The sequence below is a fragment of the Oryctolagus cuniculus genome, chromosome 16 (genome assembly GCF_051225735.1).
Source record: "Oryctolagus cuniculus isolate XC-2025 breed Fujian yellow rabbit chromosome 16, ASM5122573v1, whole genome shotgun sequence".
Classification (NCBI taxonomy): domain Eukaryota; kingdom Metazoa; phylum Chordata; class Mammalia; order Lagomorpha; family Leporidae; genus Oryctolagus; species Oryctolagus cuniculus.
Window position 1 is genome coordinate 84,984,086 of NC_142882.1, and position 18,535 is coordinate 85,002,620.

The 18,535-nt window shown below is 46.6% G+C and overlaps 1 protein-coding gene and 1 long non-coding RNA gene across 5 annotated transcripts in view; one reads left to right on the plus strand and one right to left on the minus strand.

The window, feature by feature from the left end:
- The window catches only part of GRM3 (glutamate metabotropic receptor 3), a 213,184-nt gene that overhangs the window by 24,680 nt on the left and 169,969 nt on the right, over positions 1-18,535 (minus strand). The gene's annotated exons all lie outside the window — the stretch shown is intronic.
- Positions 1,717-13,709, plus strand: LOC149121854 (uncharacterized). Of its 3 annotated transcripts, XR_016222819.1 has the most exons (4): positions 1,717-2,057; positions 3,361-3,978; positions 10,155-10,199; positions 13,140-13,709. It is a non-coding gene; the product is annotated as an uncharacterized LOC149121854 (long non-coding RNA). The 3 variants fall into 3 exon arrangements; XR_016222818.1 differs by lacking the exon at positions 10,155-10,199 and having other exon boundaries at positions 13,140-13,708; XR_016222817.1 differs by lacking the exons at positions 10,155-10,199; positions 13,140-13,709 and having other exon boundaries at positions 3,361-6,584.

The window sequence follows — 18,535 nt, forward strand, 5'->3', positions numbered from 1 at the left end:
GATCAGTGTTAGTGAAGGGGAAGTGCCAGTCGGCAGAGGCAGAGTAACGGCCCCACAGACGTCCGCGTCCTCATCTCCCAGATGCTGGGAATGCGTTCCGTTAGGTGCAAAGAGGAATTCCAGTTGCTGACCAGCTGACTGAGGGTAGGGAGCCCAGCCTGTGACACCTGGGAGACCGCGAGCGCCCGTGAGGGTCGATGAGTGAGGAAGAGGCAGGCAGCCGTGTCAGCCTCAGAGCGATGCCCTGGGAGGGAGGCAAGGCTGACCGCCCGCCTTGAAGAGGAAGAGGGGCCGAAGGAACCCGGCAGCCTCCAGGAGCCGGAAAGGGTGAGGGGACACATTCCTGCCCAGGGCTGTCGAAGGGAACGCGGCACCGCAGACCCGTTGCTTTGTGCCCAGTGAGAGCCATTTGGGACCTCTAAGTTCCAGGACTGTTAGATGATGAACTCACGTCTCTTCATGCCACTGGTGTCATGGCAATCTGTCCCAGAAGCAACAGGAAACTCATGACAGCAGATCTAGTTTGGATTTGTGACCTGTGCCTGCCACCCAGGCCACCCGGGCTGAAGTGAAGCCAGAACTCTCTCCCCATTCTCGGTTACATTCTCTCCCCATTAGCTGCTACACCCCCGGTGGAGGGCGATATGCCAGCAGTTTGCAAAGTGACACCTCGTGCTGTGGGATGTCTCCTTCAGATGGACTTACAGTGCTGTTCACTGAGAAAAAAATGGAATTTGAACGAGTTGTTCACCAATAGAGTTCATTAACAGAAACACGGCTGTGCAAAGAAACGAGGAAGCTGCTCTCCACCATGTATTTCCGAGAGATTAATAAAGTCTGAAGTCACAACGTTATGTGTGGAAAAACAAGATGTGCAATGCGTGATATTTTACATAAAAGAGGGAAGTAAATTACCTTTTCTTTTAGGGGCATAAAAGACCTCTAGAAAGACACCAAAAAATGCTGGTTACTTATGGGCAGGGACAGGAATTGAGTAGATAGAAGGGAGTTTTTCCTGAATCCCTTTATACACATTCGGTAGCATGTGATGGTATTATCAATTCAAAAGTTAAATAGCAAAAACAGAGAGCACAAATTGACAATCAGGGATCACCAGCCATCTGAATAAACTTCTAACCTGAAAGAGAGAAATGGAAACAATCAGAAAAAGAAACAAGGAAAAAAGAGACAGTGCAGGGACCGAAAGGCAAGCGTGAACACGCTCACAGATACCAGGGTATCCATGAGTCAGGCACAGCTGATTCTTCGAAAGCGATGTGCAGAGGACAAGAAAGAAACCCTTTGGAAATGAAATAGCAGAAGTGGGAACTCAGCAGCAGGACTGAGGGACAGACGTGAGAACAGTCTCAAAGCATAAGCAAACGCCAGGAGGAAAAGTAGAAAATGCAGCAGCAGAAGGATTCTGGGGTGGAATTCAAGGGCCAGTTAGCAGGTGATCTAGAAAGACAGAGCTGAAGTGGTCACCTGTGGGGAGCAACCCGGACTAGACTGAGTTACTGGAATTAAGACTTATTCTATGCATCTGCTCTCCCACAATATGGCGCTGAGAAGGGAGAAACAGCTTCTACACAGCTGCCTCCAGTTCAACCAATAAACTGTAGGACCTGCTCCTGATTGGAGGAGAGCAGCGAACTCGGTGTGTGGGTAGCAGAGTTGGGATTGGCGGAAGAGGACTATAAAGGAGGAGAGAGACAACATGCACCAGGAACATCTAAGGGAACACCTATGCAGCCCCCAAGAGAGCCGGCCGGCGATGTGCCGCTCCCCCGCGGAAGTGGGGAAAGTGGCTAGGGGGAACCGCCCTTCCACGGAGGTGGAAGGGACGGTAGCCAACCCGGGAAGAACCAGCAGCAAACCCGGGGAGAGCCGAGCAGACAAAAGAACAGCGCAGGGTCCTGTGTCGTTCCTCTGTGAAGAGGGGGAGCGACATAATGGTGCCGTGACTCGGATATGAAGCCTAGGCAGGGCCCTGTGTCGTTCCTCCGCGAAGAGGGGGAGCGACAGTCACCTGTTGGAGCAGACCTGGCCCGGCGAAGGTGAGACAAAGGACTGGCTCTTTCTGGAAAGTCACGTCCATGTAAATGTTATGTGCACGTGTTATCTTGATAAGAATGATGAAATGACAAAGTTGAAATAGTAAAGGAGTAATGGAGAAAAGTCAGGCGGAACAGCTTGGAAAGTAAGTTATGAAAATAATAAAGCGTCAGACACTAGAACAAGTACTTGAAATGTGTGTGGTGAGTAAACCAGAGTAGTTTTGTGATTTTTTTAAATAATAAATATTCATGTATGCATTTTTTGCGAGACGATGAACACTCCCTGTGCTGGCTCACTCCTCACATGCCCACAGTGGCTGCGGTTGGGCCAGGCTGAAGCAGGGGCTGGGAATTCAATGCAGCTTCACCACGAGGGTGGCAGAAACCCAGTCTCTGGGACCATCACTACGGCCTCCTGGGGAGCACATTAGCGGGAAGCTGCGGGTAGGAGCTGGAGTGGATAAGGAACGCAGTGGCTCTGATATAGGATGCGAGTGTCTAAACGTTTGGACTAAATGCCTGCCCTGAATTTTGTTTTCTAAGCCAAGTTTACCCTTTACCAACTTTTCTTTGTTAGATGCATAAAATATATAACAAGATATGGTCTACTGTGTAAATCCATTAAATACAGAAAGCAAAGTACTTGAATATATTACAACTTCTAAACAAAAGCCCATTGTCAGAAGTGCCCTGCACTAAAATGAGAAAGAAAGAACTTAGGAGAAAAAGGTGACCGGTCCCTAGCAGGTGTCCTGCCAGGAGAACAGCTGATGGTCTGGACTTTAGAACGTGGAGCGCCCTGAAGCCCTGGTGCATTCCCTTTGTTGCCTGCATGATGGGAGCCCGGTGGGCCGTCCCCAGGCGTCTCCAGCAATCTCCAGAGCCAGGCGGGGGAGGCTGCTCTCTCTCCAGGTGGGTGTCAGCAGGGCAGTGGGCATCGCAGCCCAGTCCCGGGTGTTGCAGGAGCGTGAGAACTCTAACTGTAAGGGGGGCGGGGGAGAACACCCAGAAAGATGGCGGACTTTTTAGACGTGCCTGCCCTCTCCAGAAACTCATTTCCAATCAGGTCCTCACTTCCGAAAGGAGCGCGATGGGGCCTCGGGTCAGGAGAACGTGGTCTCGGTTCAGCTCGTTATCCAATTAGCGCTGACCCCGGTTTCCCGTGCTTTCATTTAAAGGTTCTCTAGCAACGCGGCTGGCCCTCCCAGGACCTATTTGATAGGGACGAGGTGCGTCCAAGGCTTGAACACTTCACAGGTCAACGGCAGGAGAAAATGTAATTGGCTGTTCTTTTCCCTCGCAGACAGAAGTCCAATTAAGGCAAGAGGATACGGTGGTGGCTCTTCCCAGGCAGACAGGGGGACCCGCCCTTCTCCGCCTGGGCTTGCAGTCCTAGAAACACAGCGAAGCGCCTGGCGGCAACCTGGCTCCAAGTCTGCAACCAACGTTGTGTGGCTACTCTGATGAGCTGGAGTAAAATGCAGGTGAGAAGGCTGAAAACAGCCTCTCCGCAGCGTTGGAATTCAAGGGTGAGAAAGGATTCCGGGCCGCCAGCGATTAACCCGCTAATGAGGAACGAAATGGCTGAGGCCTCTCTCATGATCTCTCATCTGCAGAGGGCGCCTTCTCAGCGCGCAGGTGAAGTTCGCTGAGCATGTTTCCAACCTGAACTAAGCTAAGATGTGAGCCCAGATACTGAAAAGCATTGTGAGTTTTGAGGCTTCTGTGACTTTGGGAAAAGGACTCCCTTTCATTCTCCTGCAAAGCCAGCACGGCCGAGGTTTCACCATGGACTTCACTGGGTTCGCGATCCAGATTCTGCATAGTAGTGCTGTCCTTTCCCGCACTCAGCAGGAGCTCAGAAAGGAAAGATCTACACACACGCTGGGAATGAAAGAGGCAAGGCACCGAGACAAGAGCGGTGAGTGGAGGCCGGTGAGCATGGGAGCCGGTGAGCGTGGAAGCCAGTGAGCTCCCATCCCTACCCCCTCTCCTCCAGCCACATCCAGGGCCAGGGTTTGGTTTACTGTATTTATTTTTGCTGCAGCTCTTGTAGTAGTGCACACAGAATCTTGGATTTAGGGACACTTTTTGATGGAGGTCAGCGCTAATCATGTTTTTCTGCCCTCTTCGCCCCAGCTCCTGTTCTCATGATATACTGTACTGGTTTTTGCTCATCTGTTCTGAATTCAAATTTTTAAACACTTTTCATTGAAACAAAACTTGCATATGCAGAGTATTCTAAAAAATGAAGTATGACAAAAAAAATGAAGTATGACAAAGTGGTAAAAAGACATGTTGCACTAAGGCTGTTAGCACTAGAACGTTACCAGTTCCCTTGTTCTCGTTCCTGCCCCACTTCCCTTCCTGTTCCTGGAAGGCAGCTGCTGCCGTCACATCTTATGCGAGTGTTGTGTGGATTTGCTAGCGCTGTAGTGTGAAGTACTGCAGGCTGGCTGGCTTCAGTTGGCAGAGACTCACTGTCTTACGGTATGCGTGGTGTCGGTACTGGCAGGCAGGGTTGGTTTCATCTGATGGCTGTGAGGGAGAAACTGGCCTAGGCCTCTCTCCTGGCTTCTGCTGGTTGGCTGGCCCTCTTTGGTGTTCCTTTTTTTTAATTTTTGAAAGCTTTTATTTAATGAATACAAATTTCATAGGTACAGCTTTTGGAATATAGAGGTTCTTCCCCCTGTACTCACTCTCCCACCCCCACTGCAATCCCACCTCCTACTTCCTCTCCCATCTCATTCATCATTAAGATTAATTTTTGGCCGGCGCCGCGGCTCACTAGGCTAATCCTCCGCCTAGCGGCGCCGGCACACCGGGTTCTAGTCCCGGTCGGGGCGCCGGATTCTGTCCCGGTTGCCCCTCTTCCAGGCCAGCCCTCTGCTGTGGCCCGGGAGTGCAGTGGAGGATGGCCCAGGTGCTTGGGCCCTGCACCCCATGGGAGACCAGGAAAAGCACCTGGCTCCTGGCTCCTGCCATCGGATCAGCGCGGTGCGCCGGCCGCATCGCGCTGGCCGCGGCGGCCATTGGAGGGTGAACCAACGGCAAAAGGAAGACCTTTCTCTCTGTCTCTCTCTCTCTCACTGTCCACTCTGCCTGTCAAAAAATTAAAAAAAAAAAAAAGATTAATTTTTAATTATCTTTATATATAGACCAACTCTATACTAAGTAAAGATTTCAATAGTTTGCATTTGCATGGTGTACCCCCACATCTCTCTCTCCATTAACATTTTTCTATTCTTATAAGAACGCCATTTATGGATTGTGGCCCACCAGAATAACCTCATTTTTAACTTGGTTATATGTGCAAAGACCCTATTTCCAAATAAGGTCACCTTCTGGGGTGCCAGGGGTATGACTGTGATATGTCTTTTTTTTTGGGGGGGGGCACAACTCAGCCACACCATGGGCTATTTTTGCATGATAATAAACTTTATGGTACTGTAAGCATGAAGGGTATATTATTTTGTATCTGCCAACTTTTGCTCAAGATCAAACTTTGTGAGATTTATCCATGTAGCCGTGAGAAGCTAGGGTTGGCTCACATTCTATTGTTGCATGGTGTTTAATCGCAGGATTGCCATAGTTTATTTAGCTTTTCTTCTGATGGTGGGCATTTCTTTTCTAAGGATTTCCTTTCAGTTTTTAGTTTAACATGAAGAGTGCTGGATCTTTAGCTGGGTTATCCCAGAAATAATCCCTAATACCAAGTTTGAGTTCAGCTAGTTGCGAGGTTACAGGGCAATGGAGAAAAAAGCTCTGATTAGAAAGAGCCCAATGCAGGGGCACTGATGAACCAGCCACTCTGACAGCAGAAGGGTCTCTGTTTCCCTGAGGCCCCATGGATGACGAGGACGAACCGGATTTGGAGCCTAAAGCCCAGCTTTGCTGGGACAACTTTCGCTTTGTCATTGGTTGATGGCTACACCAGGAGTGACAGCTTCATGGCATACTTGGTCTATTCTAGCTTTAGGTACAGCAAGCTGGTGTGCCCAGACAGGCACAGAACACAGAGAACCACAGGTGTTTACATCAGGAGGCCATTGGCATGCCTGAGACCAGTGCATGGGCAGGGGGTAGGAGTGACACTACCTGACCCTTGGAGGACTCCTGTGTGTAACTCCTGGAGTTCACATGGATGGATTCCTACTAACTATGTTTGTAAAAGTGTATGTATCTATGAGTACACCTGTAACAGTAAAATCATAATGTATGTGCGTTCCAGGGGCTTTTACATCCTTAATGCTGAAGTCACTTTAGATATTATGGTGTGGTGGCTATTATGGGGTAGAACTGTAGTGGGATCCCATTGGTTGTTAATTCCGATTTTTCAGACACCTAATGATAGTGAGTGATTTTCCATATGGTAGTTAGATCTTTAGAAATACTGTTGCAAAATTCCCTTTCTAGTCTTGCCTGTATTGGATTTCCTGGATATGAGTCCTTTTCAGAAACATGTCTTCCAAATATCCTCTCACACCTGTTGCTTGCCTTTTAACCTGCTTAACAAATGTTGTTGGATAAACACACATTCCTAATTGTAGTGCCCAATTTCCAGTTTATGAATTCTTTATGGTTAATGCTTTTATTACTCTAAGAAGTCTTTACTTAGCCCAAGATCATGAATGTATAATTCTATTCAGTGAGGGTTTTAGTACTAGGCAACAAGTTTCAGACACTGTGCCAGTAAGCTATCCAGTTCCTCTGTGTGGATGTGGTGTGCTGTACATTTCAATGGAGGGATGTGACTACAGTTTATTGAAAAATAATTCATTGTGTGTCCATCTCTTCAAGGAATGGGGACAATGTCTCATTCATCTTTGTCCTTTTGTCATCTGGGGTGATGCTGGGTACATAGTCAGTGTTTGTTAAATGCTTAAACTGTTCATCAGACCCCTCCATCCCAGGCAGGTGAGAATCATGGCCATGATATAGACCAAATGAGGCTTGACACCAGCACCTCGGCACTGTACTGTGTTACTATGGAGCCAAGGTTGAGAACCACTGGTCTAGGGAGGAGGAGGATACTGGTCACATCCAGTGGGTACAGAGAGGCCAGAGATGCTCTCGCAACACCACAGAGCTCAGCATGTGCCTTCAGGGCAAGGAAGTGCATCTCCCCCAAAATGTCAACCATGCTGATGCTGAGAAATCCTGCTCTCAGGAAACCAAAGTCTGGGATTCTAGAAATGCTTTGAAAACTGTAAACCCCTTTGTGAATTAAGAATACTTCAGCCAGGTAAATTAGGGTCACACCCTCTTGAGGGAGGAGTGTCTCCAGTCATTTCCAGCTCATGCACTTCTTTCCAGTGCGCCTTCACTGTCCTCAGCTTTCCCCAGTCACCAAGAGCTGTGCTTGGCGGGGTGTGGGGGGGTGAGGGGCTTCCTAGCTCTTCTAGCACAGAGCCCCCTTCCCCACAGCTCTTCAGGGTTTGCCTTTCTCCACCTTTGGGACAAGCAGTCACCCAGCTGGAAGCTCCTCCCTGCCAATCACCTCCAAGGAAAGAAGCAAATTCTCGCCCGCAGCAGGAGTAGGAGAAACACAGCTCTTAGCTTCACGCACAGCACAAGACTTCATGGCCAGGCAGAGTGAAGCGGAGTCTCTGTGGGACATCCCTTCCATGCAGTTCCTGGCTCCAGCACAACCCGGAGGACCTGAGCAACTCTACCACACTCACCAGGAGCTTTCAATTGTGTGATGGCAATTGTGAATTCCAAAGGCAAATTTAACCTGTCCCCAGGTTTTTAATGTGCCGATGTCACGTAGTGGAGCAGAGAGTAAAAAAAGAAGAGAATAGGCTTTCCCCAACACAAAATATATATATCTGTGACTTAAAAAGTCAGCAGCTTCTCATTGCTGTGTCTTTAAATGGCTTCTCCACCTGCTGTGTCTCAGAGCTATGTGCACAGGAGAGGGCACCGTGCGGACAGCAGGTGCAAATGGCTGAGAAAACCCCATTCAGGGACGCTAGCGTGAAGTCGGCAGTCCAAATCAGAAAAAAAAGGGGTTGGAAACTTGGTAGCAGGGCTAATATTCTAAAGAATGTCATCATAGGAACAAGACTACTTAATGCCAGGGCTTTCCCATTTTTAAGCAAACAATAGACTTCTCACTATAAAAAGCAGAAGAGCAGAAATTCTATTCCGCCTGTGAGGATGAACTTTCTAAAGATAAGCACAGCAGCGTAGCATGCAGTAACTGAAATTTCTATAGGTGAAACAAATTAATTTCTGTTCTCTTGCTTTACTCATGCATGGGCATGCATTTGACTCTCTGTGTAGTGTCACAGAAAGAGACTACAGGGAAAATCACTTCTCCTGCCAGCAGGCTGGAGTATTGTTAAGCTGTCGTGTGTTTCCTAAGCCACTGTGGCATAGCTTAGTCTTCTGGCTTCAGAGAGGAGATGTGTTAGGGAACCATGGACTTCAAGTGATGTGTCAGGTCACAAGTGTAGGCTCACATTGCTAAGAAATTTCAAACCCCCATTATCCTCAAAGGGTTATGGTCCTCCCCTCCCCTGGAAAGAAGGAAGGAAGGAAATATCCCATTCTCAAGGTTATAACTTCAACATAAATATTTCTATTTTTGAATTATTCTAAAATAATTGTGCTAATAGTACTGTAAATCTGTTTATTTTGTCCCTTTTAAGAAATATTCCTTAATTCTTTTAAATTGGTGAACCCCAGAAATCCGTTTTGCTCAGTTGTGACTTGCTTCTGCTACTCTGCCAATTGTGTCAAATTAATGAAGTAGATAAAATTATCTTGATGATAGCATTCTAACATAGCCTTTAAGCATAACAGACACACACACAGAGGGTACCCCAAAAAGTGTGGAAAAGTGGAATTAAAGCACAAATTTATTTCAGTACACAAGGATAAAGGCTTAGTTATTTGATGGTGAGGACAGAATGTGCTACCTTGGGAGTCACTGACCTGGGCTCACAGAGGCAGGTATTTTCCTTGAAGTTTTTTGCAGTTCATACACACACACACACACACACACACACACACACACACACAGGTGTGTGCGAGCGACTATCCTGCATAAAAGTGCCTATATTTCCCATATGGTATTTGTACTTAGAAAGCAGGGGGATGTGGCATTGTTAACATCCAGAACTTCACCCACACCCACCCTTGAGCCAGATGGAGAACATTAGTGTTGGATGCGCACAGAAGTATGGTGTTCACATTTCCTCATCCAACCAGGGCTGTACTTCCCGTGGACATGGTCATCCTGGGGGCTCTTCCTGGTCCTTCGACCCTTCCTCCATTCTCTCCTCAGGGTACCGTACCTCCCCGTTCCTACTCCCCACTCCTCCCACGCAGCTCCCAGCCAAACAACTCTCATCATCCATTCCCTTTCTCAAGGACAGTCTTGTGCAAAGAGAGCCTGGAGGACATCCTGAATAACTGATTAATGACCGAACTTGATGTCTCATTGGAGAAAGAACCGTGGGAGGGAAGGAAATTTGTTCAGCTTCCCCTAAAATGAGATCCTGTTCTGAGCAGGTCTGCGTCTCAGCCCTCTGAGAAGGGAACTTTTGTCCTCTACTCCCCGTCTTTTCCCCACATCTTAATTTCCTCCTCCTGGAGGAGAAGCTGCAGGTCTGATTGGCAGAGCCTGATCTTCACTTGACCTTCTTCCCTAATTGGCAAGCTTGTAGAATTTTTTAAAGAGACAGGAGTTCCTGCCCCTCTAGTGGCTGACTGAGGGTGGGACCAGTTTCTCAGGGTTTCCCTTGGCCCACCTTTTCATTTCTGGTCTGCAGGCTGCCCCGAGTGGGCGGGTAAGTAGGCTTCGAATCTGCTCAGCCATGTGGAGGTGTTGTGAGAAACCGAAGCCTTTTTGGGCTTCTGGCCTATGCCCAAGTCTGTGTATTGTCAGGGAGGTCTTGTTAAGGAATCAGGCACCTGCTTGTTCATGAGCAAAAACTAAAATTTGTGTTCTCTTGGTTATTGATCCTTATGTGCTTAGAACTCAGGAAAGGAGAAGAAAGGAGGGTTTGGGCACGAAATCCCATCCTGTTCCCCTCCCTCCTTCAAAATCCCACAAAGCCAATCACCTGCTTTCTTTGTTGTTTCTAGCTAATAACATATATTAATGAAAAGGGCAGAGCGCCCAAAGGCAAGGTAAGTTAAATTTGATTCTTTGAACTGATTTAATGGCAGCACTCAAGTTTCAAAAGTTTGTTTTCTTTCAAGGTGGAATTGTAGGGCATTTTCCAAGTACTAGACAACAAAGGCAAGGGCAGAAGAGAAAGAAAGAAGGGATAAAAAGAAGAGGTGGTTGGGAGGCCAGGAAGGGGTGTAGCCAGTGCTGGCTCGTGAATATCTGCCTCTCTACTGGGTGTAGATGGTTGCAATTATCCCAGTTCTGGTTCTCACTGCCACATGCATTCATAGGAACAACACCTCTGAGGAGGAGGGAGCCATTGTGGTTCATGACTGTGGGCTTCTGTACCCAGTCTCCCTCCTTGGCTCTCCTTGCCTCCAAAGTGACACAACCATGAGTCTCCCGTCACTCCACTCATCGTGGCCAAAATGACTTCCCTGTTGCATATGGCCATGTTTCATGCATTTTCCGTTCTTCTTAGGATAAAAAGAAGTACTTTAAAAACAAAGTTTGGGATAAAACAAGCTGGTTTGACACAGCTAGACAGGTTCTATGAATACAGCTTGAGAATCGTGGAGACTGTTATGATGTAGAGCTTTTCCCCATTTTTGGACTATCAAGTTTTATTTTACTTTATTTTCTTTACTCAAGGATACATGCCATTGTGAGTACTTGTGCAGCATGGAGCTGTACCCTACAGAACCAAGTTATCACCTGGGCCACACAGTTCTACGCAGGCTGCTCCACCTCACCATTCACATCTTTTACTGGAGCCCTTCACGGTCTGCGACAGAACCTTAGTGTCCTCTCATCTCTGCCCATACGCAACCTTCACGTTTGCACTGTGCAGCCTCACGTGTTTCATTTTCTGTGCCTTCAAGGCCCTTGCTTCCCTGTAACACCTGTAAATCATCACAGTTCTTCAAGGCAAGACCAGTCCTTGCTGCTTGTATGCATCTCAGGTGAAAGTGCTAATTCTGTTCTGTGACCTCAGGATCCATGGCCTTTTGCTCTATTTACCAACTTTGTCTCACATTATCATCTTTGCTGTCTCTTCCTGTTGCTGTGTTATTGTATGTTCTGAGCTCCCCAAGGGCACAAACCAGACTTTATTCTCTTTCTAACAGGAATCACATGCTGGAATCCATAGGTTAATTTCAGTCTAAGGAATTTTTTGCTTCCCTTTCACAGTGCTCCTATGTTCAAATCATGTGGATTCGTTTTCTTTAGTAAAATATTGAGAAAAAAATCTATTCTTCTTCCCATGAAACTTAGCATGATGTGATGCCATCAGGCCTCTGTGGAGCGCAGCCCGTCGGAGAATGCTGTACTCGGCACAGTCCCCACCTGCTTGGTGTTTGAATCTCTACCCCTTTAACAATGTCTTACACAGAATAGAATCGACACGTCTTCTTTTTAAGCTGGATGTAATGATCCCACAAACATAAAGGAGGGAGGGGGACCCCTAGCTAGAAGGAAAACATTTGAAGATTTGACTTTGGTGCTGAAATGAGGAGGAGAGAAGAAGGCAGGTGAAGGGGTGCTTGACCATTAGTGAGTTGTTGCCTGGAGTCCAGAACCCTGTGTGCCCAGCCCTGCCAGGGTAAGGTTCACCCTCCATGGACCGCTCCTTTGTTCTGGGTGCTCCGTGCAGACTGTGAGCCCTTTGAAGGCTGGGGCTGTCACCCACCACATTCTCCCGGGGCCTCCGTTTAGTCACTTATGCTTCACTTTGCTGTTTTGTGTCTCGTGTACCTATAGGGTTATTGCGAACATTGAACATTGCATTGAAATGCTGAGTGAGCTGTCTCACAGTGGACGGCGTTTGACCACTGCTGCTGTTAGAATGCCTGAGACTGAGTGTCGGTTGAGTGAATGAGTTAATGAATGTGTGAGGGTGTGGCCACTGCTGTGCCATCCGCCAGCTGCTTTTCTGAGCTCTGGGTAAATGGCTTAGACCTGTCCATGTTCTGTTGTATGAACCACAGCTGTTCTGATTGCAGGCTTCATTTGTTGAAATTGGACTACAACTGCCTATGAGCCAAGGACATAATAACCTATTTCTTTCTTGTGAAAAAAATCTTTACTCTGTATTCATTCTTTCAGCGGAGTATATCATCAGCCATCCTGCCCTCTTTTCCAGTTTTGGCAAATAATTTATGAATTAACTTACTTGCAAATCTTACCTGATTATGTCTGCTACAGCTGAGTTTCAACACACACACACACACACACACACACGGCTAGGCTAGTGGTAGTGAGGACATGTTGGATATAATTTTAGCAATGGAAATGAAGAAGAAAGAACTTGGCTTTATTCTACATCTTCAGGGACATCTGTCTGTCCTGGAAGGTGGGCACTGGGAGAGAATCGGAAGCATTGAATGGGGAGTTGGTCTGTAGGAGCCTGGCTATGCTTTCTGATTGCTGTTCTTCTCTTTCAGGGAACCTATGGCAAGGACTTTTTCTTACTGACTGTTGAAATCTGAGTGTCTAGCATTTAGTAAAAGTATGTAATGAATAAAGGAATTAGGGAAAGAAAGAATGAATCATGTGAGGGATCTTCAAAAAGTTCAAGGGAAACATGCACTATGAAAAAACTATGCGTGGGTTAAGACATTTTTGCATCAAAATAAATTTGTAATTCTGTTTTTCCACAAACTTTTTCAAGTGCTCTTATATGAGACAGAAAGCAGAGAACCACCCCAAACATCAGCCTGTATTCTAAGTTGCTACAATTCTTATAAATCTCTCAGCTAATGCTATATTACTACATGGTACTGTAAACATGTACAGTGCCATGTGAAGAAGCCTGTTATATGTGGGGTTAATACTTAAACTTTCGTCTGAAAATTGGAAAAAACATTTGGAAGTAAACTGTCTGCTTGTATAAGGAATTGAATGCATAGTACCTGCTACCCAGTTTAAGGTGTTCATTATTATTATCTGTTTAACAGTGATGGCTCAGAAGTAGCAGTGACACCTCCTTGCCTGCTCCCTAAGCACTGTGAGGTTGAGATTCTGATGCAGATCGAAGGGTGCCCCCTGTCCTGCTGTGGATGCCAGTTCTTGTCTCTTCCACCACTAGCAAGCCTGCTCCCGGCTGTTTCAGACAAAGCCATGGCCTATCCGGTGTGCTTTACCACAACACTGACACCCCTTGCATGTGCTAAAGCTCAGACGCCTCCCCCACATCCAAAATTGCTCCCAGAAAAGGAGGCTTGGCTACAGAGACCAGAGTTTAAGTGTAGGTCACTATCAGAGCTTTCATGCAAGGGTGATGCTGTGGAGTAGCAGATAACGCCAAGGCCTGTGATGCCAGCACGGCCAGCCCAGATGGGCCTCTGTGTCCCAGCTGCTTCGCTTCCCATCCAGCTCCCTGCTAATGGCCTGGGAAAACAGCTGGGAGATGGCCCAGGTGTTGGGGCCCCAGCACCCATGCAGGGGACCCTGGTTTTGTCCTGGCCCAGGGGTGGCTGTGGGGACCACTTGGGGAGTGAACCAGCAGATGGAAGATCTTTCTCCCCCCCCCCACCTGTAATTCTGCCTTTCAAAGTAAATAAATCAATCTTTAAAAAAAATTGAAGCACCTGATCAATTTTTTAAAAACAACTTTCACAGGTTCATTTTGTAAAAATCCAACTTTATATTCTAGGAAATTAAAGCTTTGTTTAAATTAAAATTTAATATGTTCATCTGGGGTCAGGTTGTTTTTGGAAGAGTGGAAAATATATATATATATTAATTTATTTGACAGGTAGAGTTAGAGAGAGAGAGACAGAGAGAAAGAGAGAAAGGTCTTCCTTCCACTGGTTCACCCCCAAAATGGCCGCTACGGCTGGCACTGTGCCGATCCGAAGATCCGAAGCCGAGAGCCAGGTGCTTCCTCCTGGTCTCCCATGCAGGTGCAGGGGCCCAAGCACTTGGGCCATCCTCCACTGCCTTCCTGGGCCATAGCAGAGAGCTGGACTGGAAGAGGAGCAACTGGGACTAAAACCTGGTACCCATATGGGATGCCGGTGCCGCAGGCAGAGGATTAGCCTAGTGAGCCATGGCGCTGGCTGGAAAATATATTTCTAAAAAAATTCTATGTACTGAGGGCAGCAGGGAGTTGTCCCATCTCCAGGTCACCCAGAATTTGCTCGATGCCACCCCTCTATATCTACCTTATTTTCCATTTTATTCTGCTCTAGTAGTGCCATAAGCAGAGTGGGAAAGAAGTTTTTGAATATGAAGTTACTTCAAAAATTCATGGGAAAATGGAATTAAAAGGTAAGTTTATTTTGGTACAGAAATATTTTTTAAGATTCATTTATTTGGAAATCAGAACTGCAGAGAAAAGGAAAGAGGGAGAGGGAGGGGGAGGGAGGGAGGGAGAGGGAGATCATCTATCCACTGGTTTACTCCCCAGATAGCTGCAATGGTCAGTGCTGAGCATATGGGTGCAGGGGCCCAAACACTTGGGCTCTCTTCCACTGCCAGACCAGAAGTGGAACAACCAGGACAGGAACTGCACCCATATGGTACTCTGGCATCACAGATGGCAGCTTCACACAACACCTGCCCCTGCAAAAAATTTTGATATCCATGTGCAGTTTTGTTTGTTTGTTTTTTGTCATAGTGCATATTTCTATGAACTTTTTGGAAGATCCTGTACCGGCATGAATTGCAAAACTTGTTTTGCACTGAAATAAACTTCTGTTTTAATTTCGTTTTCCACAAGCCTTTTGAAGTGCCCTCCTATTTCCGCGGTGGCAAGTGCTTTCCACTTCAGAACTAGTAATAAGTGACTCTGGAAAGAGGTGGAGATGGTTTGTGATTCGAGCATTCATGGGCTGGAACATTATATGCATTTTGGGTCAAATGCCCTTGAGTAATTGCGCTGCAGAAATTGCAGTTTGGAGTTGCGTCCATTCTTTGGTTGCTGATGGCAGCCATTGTGATGTGTTTGTGCCCCTAGGCCTGCTGGGAAGCACAGCATTAGCCTCAACGCAGCCTCTCCATCTCTGATTGCTGCTGCTACAGGGGTCACTTATCAATCCCTCTCTTCAAACAGGTTGAAAATTTCCCTTGGAGCACTCTTGTGTAGACTTCGGGATGTATGATTGTCTTTCTTGAATGTACTATATGGCAACTCATTTGAAGCACAAGCAATAACATTTTGAAGGTAGCAATTGGAATGAATGTAAAAATCTTTCTTTTCAAAGTTCCCCTTGATAATGTGTGATTTAAGAGAGGAATTTGCAAAAACTAGGTGGCAGAATAAAGGGGGAAAGGTGAAAAATTATTTTTTCCATAGATTGACTGCTTCCCACACACATATAAAGACATACAAACAATGACAGCTATTTCTTTTTATTTTCATGCGATGAATCCAGCAAATGGTGTACACATCTCTGGCTGTGATAATTGCAATGTAAAGGGAAGTACTCTTTCAAGTGCAGAAGTTGGAGCTGTTTGAGTGGGCTCCAGGGGGATACATGCTGTAGGCAAACATATCTAACAAGATGCCGGAGAAGGATGCTTGGGGGTCCTTGTATGAGGACTAGGGGATGCCTAGAAGCCTTCTTTGCCCAGCTCCAACCACAGTAGGGGTAGGAATTTGGGGCCCAGAAGAGATGCTTATGATCCACAGCATATGTCTGGGTGTTTAGGGGGTTGACTCGTATCTTGTGGCATTGTTGGATGGGATCGTTCTCTTTCATTGTTAATTATTGTGTTTACTTTCTGGAGTTCTGGGTGCTGCTGGGAAGTGAATAACACAGCAGGCAGATGCTAGACAAGAAGATGCCTGGCATATGTGCCCCTTCCCTAGTGAGTAATGCCCTCACTGGAGTGCTCACTCACTAGGGTGCTCGCTCACTACAGTGAAAACCACACCCAGGATCCTTTTCAACAGTTCCTTGCTTTTAATCAGGTAAGGAAGAAAGCATAGGCTGGATTTATGAGTACTGCTGCATACGCATCTATTTGAGAACCTCCTGTGGATCAGCCCTGCGTCTTAGGTCTCTGTTACTTTGACCTACTAAAATGTGTTCTTATTGGCAGTTTACAGTGGAGGAATGAGCAGGAAAGGGTTGACTGGTAAGTCAAAGCCCCAGCGCCATGCCCAGGGCTGCAGGACTCCAAGAACTTCTGCTTTAACACTGGCTTGCCCTCCCCTGCTCAGATTCTTAGGGTCTCTAGTCTGGTTTCCACACTTGTTTGTGGTGGTAAATTTATCCAATATGGTCTTTGTGTCCTGATCTGGTTGTCCTGAAGGTGGAGACTGTCTTACTCATCTTTACAGCCCACAGTATAGCTCAACAAGTGAGCATACTGATGATTGTTGAGTGAATGAACCATTATGGTAAGCAGAGGTTTCAGACAACAGACATGAGCACCTTCATGGTGGGGTGTGAGGTTCTCCGTACAGGAGTCCTTTAGAAGGAATTCATTTTCCTGCTGTCACCTTGGACAGTGGTTGACACTGGGAGGAACGCCCGGGTCTGCAACATGGGATATGTTTAAGGAGGGAGGCTCAGCATGTGTCTGTGTGTTGCATGTCTACTTCAGAAGCTCCCCATCCCCTTTCTGGCTCTAGACTGCACACCAGGTGCCTGTGTTTGTGGTTTAAGAGGCTTCTGGATAGAGTATCATTGCTCTGAGCTTCTCGTTTACAGATAACTTCTGAGACCATCTTTGTGCTATTTTTTGACTGTATTTGTGAATTTTAATTGTGAGCAATTAAAGAGTATTGCGTATTTTTAATTAGGGTAAAAGGAAAGGCTTGGAAACTAGGAGGCCTAAATTTCCATAATCTTTCTTCATTCACACATATTAATTCTTTCACTGTTTTTTTTTTTCTTTCACTGTTAATAGCAACCCCCTGAAGTGGGTTTCATTACAACCCCCTTTACTGAAGCAACTCAGAAAGATTACATTTATGTACTTCCGGGGAAGGAGATTTTTCAGCCTGTAACTGATTTTCTTCCTAAGGCTGAGACCTTCCTCCCAACCCAACAATTTTCCTAAAACAACATTGGCTATATCACTTTCTTGATCAAAAGCCTTCAAGAGGCTTTTTTTAAAAAAAATTATTTATTTATTTGAAAGTCAGAGAAGGAGAGCGAGAGAGAGAGAGGTTTTCCATCCACTGGTTCACTCCCCGGTTGGCCACAATGGGCCAGAGCTGCGCTGATCTGAAGCCGGGAGCCAGGAGCTTCTTCCAGGTTTCCCATGTGGGTGCAGGGGCCCAAGGACTTGGGCCATCTTCCACTGCTTTCCCAGGCCACAACAGAGAGCTGGATGGGAAGTGGAGCAGCCGGGACTTGAACCGGCACCCGTATGGGATGCTGGCCCTGCAGGCAGTGGGTTTACCTGCTATGCCACAGCATCAACTCCTCTAGAGGCTTTTGCCATCAGGCAAAGGTAGCTCAAACTCCTTGCCTGGCTCACCATCCTTGATACTGTGATTCTCTTACTTCTCTAACAGAGGCCTGACTAGTGACTGTTCCCTAACTCCACTCTCTCTCCCCAGTACTTGGACCCACGACCCCGGTCCCAGAACATCCTCAGGTTCAGTGCTCTGGGAGTACTGAACAACTTCCCATTCCTTGAAAGTGGTATGTTGCTTTGCCTCTGTTCCTTTGCATAGATGCTTTATTTTGCCTAGGTCCCTGTTCACGCAAATGATTCTTACGTATGTCTCAAGACGTGTATTATTTTTGTTGACCCTCTGAAATTAGGGTCATTGGCATTCTTTCATGTCCTTGTTGTACTCAACACTGACCTCAATTCATTCACTGATTTATCGATCACTTAGTAGACTCTAGGGTTAAGAGTGAACAACACAGCCCTGATCCTTACCTTCACAGAGATTAGTCTAGTAGGCTAGAAATGAAAACATAGACAAATAAGGTCAAATTGTGCTAAGTCTTATGACAGAAACTAAAATGAGGTTATGGTATAGAGAAAGATGGGTGCCAGTGGTTGGACGGGTTCTGCAGATAGATGAAGGCTTCTTTACAGAAGCAATATTGACACTGAGCTTAGAAAGAGCCAGTCATTCAGTGTTCTGGAGGAGGAAGGAGCAGCAAATACAGACTTTCGAAGATGGGAACGTTTGGAGTATGCGATGAATAACAAAGAGCCAGTGTGGTTGATGCCTGGAGACTGAGGGATACGTGGTGCAAGATGTGAAACTGGAGTGGCTGGTAGGGGACTGGATTATACCTGGTCTATGGACTCCCTCTGTGGATATTAGACTCTTACCAGTGAAGTGTTCACAATGTACTATGATTAAATTTGCATTGTAATGGCTCAGTCTGGTTCCTTTGCTGATTGTGCACTCTAGGAGCTTGGGATGCAGACA